Genomic DNA, 8,350 nt, shown 5'->3' with positions numbered 1-8,350 from the left:
TATATATATATATATATATATATATATATATATATATATATATGTGTGTATATATATACATATATATATATATGTGTATATACATGATACAGGTGGAGAACCGAAATGTCTGGCGTCAAGCGGTTGGACGGGGTATTGCGGAGGCTGATTTGAGGAGAGGCCAGCTCGCAGAGAAGAGAGACAGGAGGAAACATACTGCAACTACCATCGCACAGCAGGTCTCCACATGTTTGCACTAAGTGCAACAGGGACTGTCACTCAAGAATTGTCTTGTACAGCCATGCTGGGCGTTGTCAACAAACATGAATGTACCGTATCAACAAAACATCAAGGTAAGATGTGAAAATTATAATAAATTAAGTGTATTATATAATTACAACACTCATTATAACTGAAAATATATTACTAATAATTGAATAAAATAGGATGACAAAACTATTTAAATAAAAACAATAAACTATTAATAATAATTAAAGTACCATTAAAAAAATTAAAAAATAAAATAAAAATTAAACATCAAATCGAAATAAGTGTCTGACCCAAGAGCATAAATTAGCATGGTCTTCCGTGACTAAGCTCCCAAAGAAGAATATATATATATGTGTATATATATATATATATATATATATATATATATATATATATATATATATATATATATATATATATATATATATATATATATATATATATATAAAGATATATATATATATATGTGTGTGTATGTATGTATGTATGTATGTATACATATATCTTTAAAAATTAAAGATAGGGCTGGGCGATATATCGAATATACTCAATATATTGTGGGTTTGTCTCTGCGATATAGAAAATGACTATTTTGTGAGTATTCGAGTATACGTTCTCACGCAGTTGCTTTTAGCTGCGGGCATTACACTACAGGCTTTTCTCACTCTTTCTTGTCTGTCCTTCTCACAGAGAGATAAAACAAGCGCACCTTGTTACAAACATCACATACTGTCGCACATGCAACGTCATACGCCCTCGCCGAGCAGAGAGGTAGCGGCATGGGTAAAGTTAGCTGTGGCAGGTAGTGCAAGCAGAGCAGTGCGAGTGGTAATACGAGAGAGAGAAGGTGCAAATCTGGTAACAAATGGAGCAGGAATTAATTCCCAAGAAAAACAGCACGGTGTCCATCATCTGGCGGTGGTTTGGCTTCAAGTGGGAAGATGAACAGACAACCGTATATGTCAAGTATGCGGCAAAAGCGTTGCTACAAAAAGTAGCGGCACTACTAATTTGTACCATCATTTGAAAAGTCACCGGCTAGAGAATAAAGAATGCTTGAAACTATGCATGTCAACATCTCCGGCCGGTGCCACACAAAACAAAATGTCTAAGCAACCCAACAGGTGTAAAAGAAAGTGCATCTCTATCCTCCTTCAAAACCGCACTAAAACAATACCTCCAGGCAACTTCAACTCTTGACTAACACCCTCCCCCCTCCACATCCCACCTCCCCGGATTGTAAATAACCAAATGTAAATAATCAAATGTATTTCTAATGTATATACTTGTTCTTATGCTATCTGAACTCACTATGCTCTCTGCTCGCTGTACATACCAAGTCAGACCTACACTGTTTCAATGTCCATTTCTATGATGATGCAATTGTTGATGACTGAAGTGCTGATATCAACCAAACCCTCCTCATCCCACCCCCCGGATTGCAAATAATGTAAATAATTCAATGTATGTACTCTGATGATTAACTTGTGTGTGACTGTATTATGATGATAGTATATATTTGTACCATGAATTGATTTACGTGGACCCCGACTTAAAGGCCTACTGAAACCCACTACTACCGACCACGCAGTCTGATAGTTTATATATCAATGATGAAATCTTAACATTATAACACATGCCAATACGGCCGGGTTAACTTATAAAGTGACATTTTAAATTTGCCGCTAAACTTCCGGTTCGAAACGCCTCTGCGTGTGACGTATGCGTGTGACGTAGCCCGGCGAACACGGGTATGCCTTCCACATTGAAGCCGATACGAAAAAGCTCTGTTTTCATTTCATAATTCCACAGTATTCTGGACATCTGTGTTCGTGAATCTGTTTCAATCATGTTCATTGCATTATGGAGAAGGAAGCCAAGCAAGCAAAGAAGAAAGTTGTCGGTGCGAAATGGACGTATTTTTCGAACGTAGTCAGCCACAACAGTACACAGCCGGCGCTTCTTTGTTTACATTCCCGAAAGATGCAGTCAAGATGGAAGAACTCGGATAACAGAGACTCTAACCAGGAGGACTTTTGATTTGGATACACAGACGCCTGTAGGGAACTGGGACAACACAGACTCTTACCAGGATTACTTTGATTTGGATGACAAAGACGCAGACGTGCTACTGTGAGTATGCAGCTTTGGCTTTTTTTTGCGTATGTACGTAACTTTTTTAAAATATATAAGCTTTATGAACCTTGGGTTAGGTGAACGGTCTTTTGGGCTGAGTGATTGTGTGTGTTGATCATGTGTTTGAATTGTATTGGCGTGTTCTATGGAGCTAGGAGCTAGCAGAGGAGCTAGGAGCTAGCATAACACGTACCGTACCGTACGTGCGCGTCACGTACGTAACTTTTTAAAAATATATAAGCTTTATGAACCTTGGGTTAGGTGAACGGTCTTTTGGGCTGAGTGATTGTGTGTGTTGATCAGGTGTTTGAATTGTATTGGCGTGTTCTATGGAGCTAGGAGCTAGCAGAGGAGCTAGGAGCTAGCATAACAAACACGCAGGTGTTATTATGCAGGATTAATTTGTGGCATATTAAATATAAGCCTGGTTGTGTTGTGGCTAATAGAGTATATATATGTCTTGTGTTTATTTACTGTTGTAGTCATTCCCAGCTGAATATCAGGTACCGTGAGTATGCAGCCTTGGCTGCTAAACATTCGATAACTTGACCGTATGTGCGCGTCACGTACGTAACTTTTTAAAAATATATAAGCTTTATGAACCTTGGGTTAGGTAAACGGTCTTTTGGGCTGAGTGATTGTGTGTGTTGATCAGGTGTTTGTATTGTATTGGCGTGTTCTATGGAGCTAGGAGCTAGCAGAGGAGCTAGGAGCTAGCATAACAAACACGCAGGTGTTTTTATGCAGGATTAATTTGTGGCATATTAAATATAAGCCTGGTTGTGTTGTGGCTAATAGAGTATATATATGTCTTGTGTTTATTTACTGTTGTAGTCATTCCCAGCTGAATATCAGGTCACCCCCGGCTCTCACAGCATCTTCCCTATCTGAATAGCTTCAACTCCCCACTAGTCCTTCACTTGCACTTTACTCATCCACAAATCTTTCATCCTCGCTCAAATTAATGGGGAAATTGTCGCTTTCTCGGTCCGAATCTCTCTCACTTCATGCGGCCATCATTGTAAACAATAGGGAACTTTGCGTATATGTTCAACTGACTACGTCACGCTACTTCCGGTAGGTGCAAGCCTTTTTTTTATCAGATACCAAAAGTTGCAATCTTTATCGTCGTTGTTCTATACTAAATCCTTTCAGCAAAAATATGGCAATATCGCGAAATGATCAAGTATGACACATAGAATAGATCTGCTATCCCCGTTTAAATAAAAAAAATTCATTTCAGTAGGCCTTTAAACAAGTTGAAAAACTTATTCGGGTGTTACCATTTAGTGGTCAATTGTACGGAATATGTACTGAACTGTGCAATCTACTAATAAAAGTTTCAATCAATCAATCAAAAAACCAGCACTGACCCAATTGAGCCTGGCGTCTTCCATTTCCACATCAACACCGTATGAAAAAATAGTCAACAGAAGGAGATAGCATCTGCAGGAACCTACTACGTAGCGAAAGATATACACTATTTGATTTCCTATTATGCAGCTAATTTTTATTTTAGTTTTTGAAATATCTTGTGTGACATCATGCAAAAAAGTGCACTTTATTTGTTTTAAAATATTGTAGTGGCGTTCTGTGCAAAAAGTATACTTTAATTTAGTGTTGTTTTGATATGTCATCTTAGTGACATCATGCACAAAAGTGCACTCACAGCTTGTTTTAAAATGTCTGTGATAATCTTTTTAAATAACAATCAATGTTTGTGCTACTGCTTAATAACTGTTTAATAAATACAATTTTGTTAAATTGACTTAGTTGTGATTTCCCTCTCTGAATGAAACTTTAAAATGAGCATATATTAATGCAGTATGAACAAGAATGTTTTAATGTAGACACGTAAAATCATCATACTGGTGTGATTATATGCATCAAGTGTTAATTAAAGGCTAAGGCAAAATATCGATATATATCGTGTATCGTGACATGGCCTAAAAATATCGAAATATTAATAAAAGGCCATATCGCCCAGCCCTAATTAGAGATATTGGAATGCCACTGCAATGTGGTGGCGACTTGTCCAGGGTGTACCCCGCCTTCCGCCCAAGTGCAGCTGGGATAGGCTCCAGCACCCCGCGACCCTGAGAGGGACAAGTGTTAAAAATGGATGGATGGATAGAATGCCAGTTTCCATTTTCTTTCTACTTTTCCAATGCACTAATTAGCTAACACATATAACATGCAACATAATGTACACGTACTTGTTCGCCTTGAATTAACCATCTCAGCTCCTAAACAAAATATGTGTATTGTACTGTGTTTGATTTCCCTAACATTATTTTCAATATTTTATTTTACAACTGTCTGAATCTGTATTTAGCAAAAAAAAAAAAAGAAAAAACACAGGAAAAACTGACCTTTTTCCTCTGACTTCTGCTGAGCAAGGGAAATTTCCAGTCTGACCCATTTTCCATGCTTCAATAAGATACTGCTATATCACACTAACACACACATTTTAAATTGCACATAAGCTGCGTTCAAAATAACTAGGAAATTTTAAAGTCCAAACTGCTACCTATGCTATAGTCAATTCACAATTAGGTAAAATGTGCAGTAATGTTTACTTGTGACATTATAATTCATATAGTTGATACTCACAGACAGATGTATATCACCATAAACTGCTATCCCATAGAAGGATAGCATAGTGTGGCTATCGCTAACTAACTAGCCGCTATTACTGCCCGCTGTTCATCGCCTTTTTACGCTAATAAATCAATACAAAATGTTTGACTGCACTACACGTAGCAAATGCTAGAAAACGTGTGCGCTACACATGACGTGAACGTAATTTCGTGGGCTAATCTTTCGTTTGTAGGTTTGTCTTCAGAGTGGTCACTATTCCACATGGGTGACGTCACAGCGCAAGTGCTCTTGTCTAGCGAGATGTGTTGGTGACACTCGGCAAAAGTTGGGTATTATTTTACAACTGCTCATGTACGGGAACATTTAGGTGGAAATACCTTTAAACATATTTTCACAGTTTAATAAACTGTATTTCAACCACATGTCTTTTTTTAAAGTGCACATCGTGTTTGTTTCGAATTTACAACGCAGGTGCGACGTCATTGACATCTGGAAAGTTGTAATTTCCGAGGTAAACTGAACGCAGGGAAATAATACAGTAAGAGACGCCAATTTACCACTAGATGACACTGTTTTATGTTAAATTAGTTCAATACCTTTTTAAAAAGGAAATCTGCGTTATTGTGCAGTATTAAATTATGTATTATTACTGTTATACTTATTAGAATTTAATATAAAATGGAAATACTAATCTATTAAATTAGTTTTCATGATTAAGATTGATAGAGCATTGATACAGCATTTAGTTTACAAGGTTTGATAATACGAATGTGATAATATTTTAGATATATTTTTCAGAAGTTCTCATTATTTGCATTTTCACTTTTATTTTAATGCCAAGTTTGATGGGAACAACTTTGATTAAAGGGCTTAAGTAAATAACCTATAGGATCATTAGACTTAGACTTAGACAAACTTTATTGATCCACAAGGGAAATTGTACCACACAATAGCTCAGTTACAAAGGCTGGAAAGGGTAAGGTTGGAAAGGATAATGCAGGTATAAAGTAGACTAAAAATGTACCATAGTAGCAATATAAAATATAACATGTAATATTTACATATTATATATACATTGTATAATATATACTGATATATTATATTTGTATATAATATATACAATATATAACAAATCCCAACTACCATGTACAATATTACAGTATCATCAGGATCATAACTAAGTTAGTGAACTATTATTTATGCGTGTTGATTCCAAGCAGGACACTTAAATGGACCCAAGAGTCACAGCTTATTGGATAACGTTTGAGAAAGGAGTCACCATGCAGGCAAAGACGTTCATGTGTTTGTCAAATTTTAGAAATGGATGTGGCTTTGCTGTCCTCAAACGATATGCCTGGTATGTTGTTTTTGCTGCGAGACTCGTGGCGGTTTAGTAAGGCCATTCCTTTTGAGGAGGCTTGGTCATGCTCCAGTCGGAAAGGCTGACCATTGGCCGTAAGATATTTCTAAAGGGTTTGCGAGAGACAACTTTTTGCCTTTTGGTAAGTTGTCAGATGTTTCCATATGATAAAAAAAAAACATCTTGCTTGAGGAATTAAAAAATGAAATCATTGCATAATTCATAGAACTTTCAATTGGAATTAGGGGTGCACGATATAGTTATTGGGCCGATACGAGGAATTATGACGTCACATCGATAAATCCATTTATTAAAAAGAAATAGCTTTCACATTCAAATTGATACGGTACCAATTCCAGATACATGGGAATCAACACCGGAACTAAATTTTTGGTACTTTTGTGTGTGTGTTTGATTATATTTTCATTTAAAACTTAACCCTGAGCTGATTATAATAACTGCTGTTCAGTTATATCTTATTTTTACACTTCAAGTCTCATTTGCAAGTATTATATAGTAGACTTTGCATACAGTTGCAATTCCAACACGTTAGATGGCAGTAGTGTTTAGGGTATGGTGTGTTGCAGAGCAAGGAAGTAGTCTTTGCCATTAAACTGAATGTACCCATGTACTCTTAGTTGAGCCCTACAAAGTGTGTATACTGAAAGTATTGTATTTATTAGATCTTTGATTGTAACGTACATCCTAGTTGTAGGTTTCATTACCAAATTTGGAAGTGTTGAAATCGCCAAGTAAAATTGGTAATGCTAATCATTAGCATGTCTATGGCAAAGACAATTGAAGTTATAATCGAGCTAACGCATTTTGAAAAGTGACGCTTTACTGCAAGTTTTCTATAAGGCGTCCTTTTTTGTTGGCGTGGAAAATGTTATCATTACCCACAGGCGGTTTGGCTGAGTGCTGCTTGAGTGCTTGTTTCCACGCCAAATGTTTGAGCCTATGCCAAGTCTGTAACAAAAGTTTATGGTACCATTTGACTTTACGTGAAATGATACCCGGTAGTATTGACAGACTTCGGTCGTTAGCTATAAAAGTACTGAAGTTGGTACCCATCCCTATCGATAAAAAAACTAAACTTATTAAAGAGGCGAGATTACCTGTACTGTGCTGCAGGTGAACAAATCCTGCAATCCTTTTCCTCTACTCATAAACTTCCCCTGACCTCGTGGTATCCATGCTTCCACCGTGGGGGACTCCTTCACTGTTTAAGAGGAATACTTTTTGCTTGTATTTGCACCAAATGTTTGGCAAACATTCCATAAGGAGGGAAACAACAATCACGCTTCAACACATCAATCCTTATCAGCGACCTTAAACACCAGCATCGCTACAACTGTTTTTTAAAGCCTGGGAAAATGAAGGTCAGCCGCAAAGAAAGGCCCAGGGGCTTGTTCCTATACAGCCGCAATGTTTGAAAAATGAAAAAGGTTTACCACTAGCTAAAATGGAACACTAAACTTAAGGTGCCGACAGAGATGCTGGTGCAGTTTTACTCAGCCATCATAGATTCCATCCTGACCTCCTCCATCACAGTGTGGTTCCCCGGCGCCACAGTCCAGGATAAGAATAGACTGCAGCGCATCGTACATGCTGCTGAGAAGGTGATTGGCTGCAAGCTCCCATCCCTCCAGGACTTGTTCTCCTCCAGGACCAGGAGGCGTGTGGGTCGGATCACAGCTGACTCTTCTCACCCTGGACACAAACTATTCTCCCCTCTACCCTCAGGCAGGAGACTACGCTCCATCCAGACCCACACCTCCCGCCACCTGAACAGTTTTTTCCCCTCGGCCATCAGGCAAATGAACAATAACTCCTAACAGCAGCTCCTTGAATTCCTTGAATTCCTTCTAAGCCTATCTGATAGCTCGGTTACAGCTCTTTTTATTACCAAATATGTGTTATATGTTTTTATGTCGCACGTTTGCACCAAGAAAAATTCCTAGTTTGTGAACCCGTTCTCAAACAATGGCAATAAAACGATTC

The 8,350-nt window shown here is 37.7% G+C and overlaps 1 protein-coding gene across 3 annotated transcripts in view; it reads right to left on the bottom strand.

The window, feature by feature from the left end:
• LOC133655038 (leucine-rich repeat-containing protein 18-like) overlaps positions 1-5,233 on the bottom strand; it is a 13,600-nt gene extending 8,367 nt beyond the window's left edge. For 2 of the 3 annotated variants that reach the window (XM_062054938.1, XM_062054940.1), the window contains exon 1: positions 4,999-5,233. The gene's annotated coding sequence lies outside the window, so the exon portion shown is untranslated. Of the gene's footprint in view, positions 1-4,757; positions 4,842-4,998 lie in introns of all 3 variants that reach the window. The other variant, XM_062054939.1, reaches the window with a different exon arrangement.
• Positions 5,234-8,350: the final 3,117 nt, after the last annotated feature.

The sequence above is a fragment of the Entelurus aequoreus genome, linkage group LG08 (assembly GCF_033978785.1).
Source record: "Entelurus aequoreus isolate RoL-2023_Sb linkage group LG08, RoL_Eaeq_v1.1, whole genome shotgun sequence".
Taxonomy (NCBI): Eukaryota; Metazoa; Chordata; class Actinopteri; order Syngnathiformes; family Syngnathidae; genus Entelurus; species Entelurus aequoreus.
Note: the sequence above shows the minus strand (reverse complement) of the source record. Positions and strands in the feature narration are given on the sequence as shown.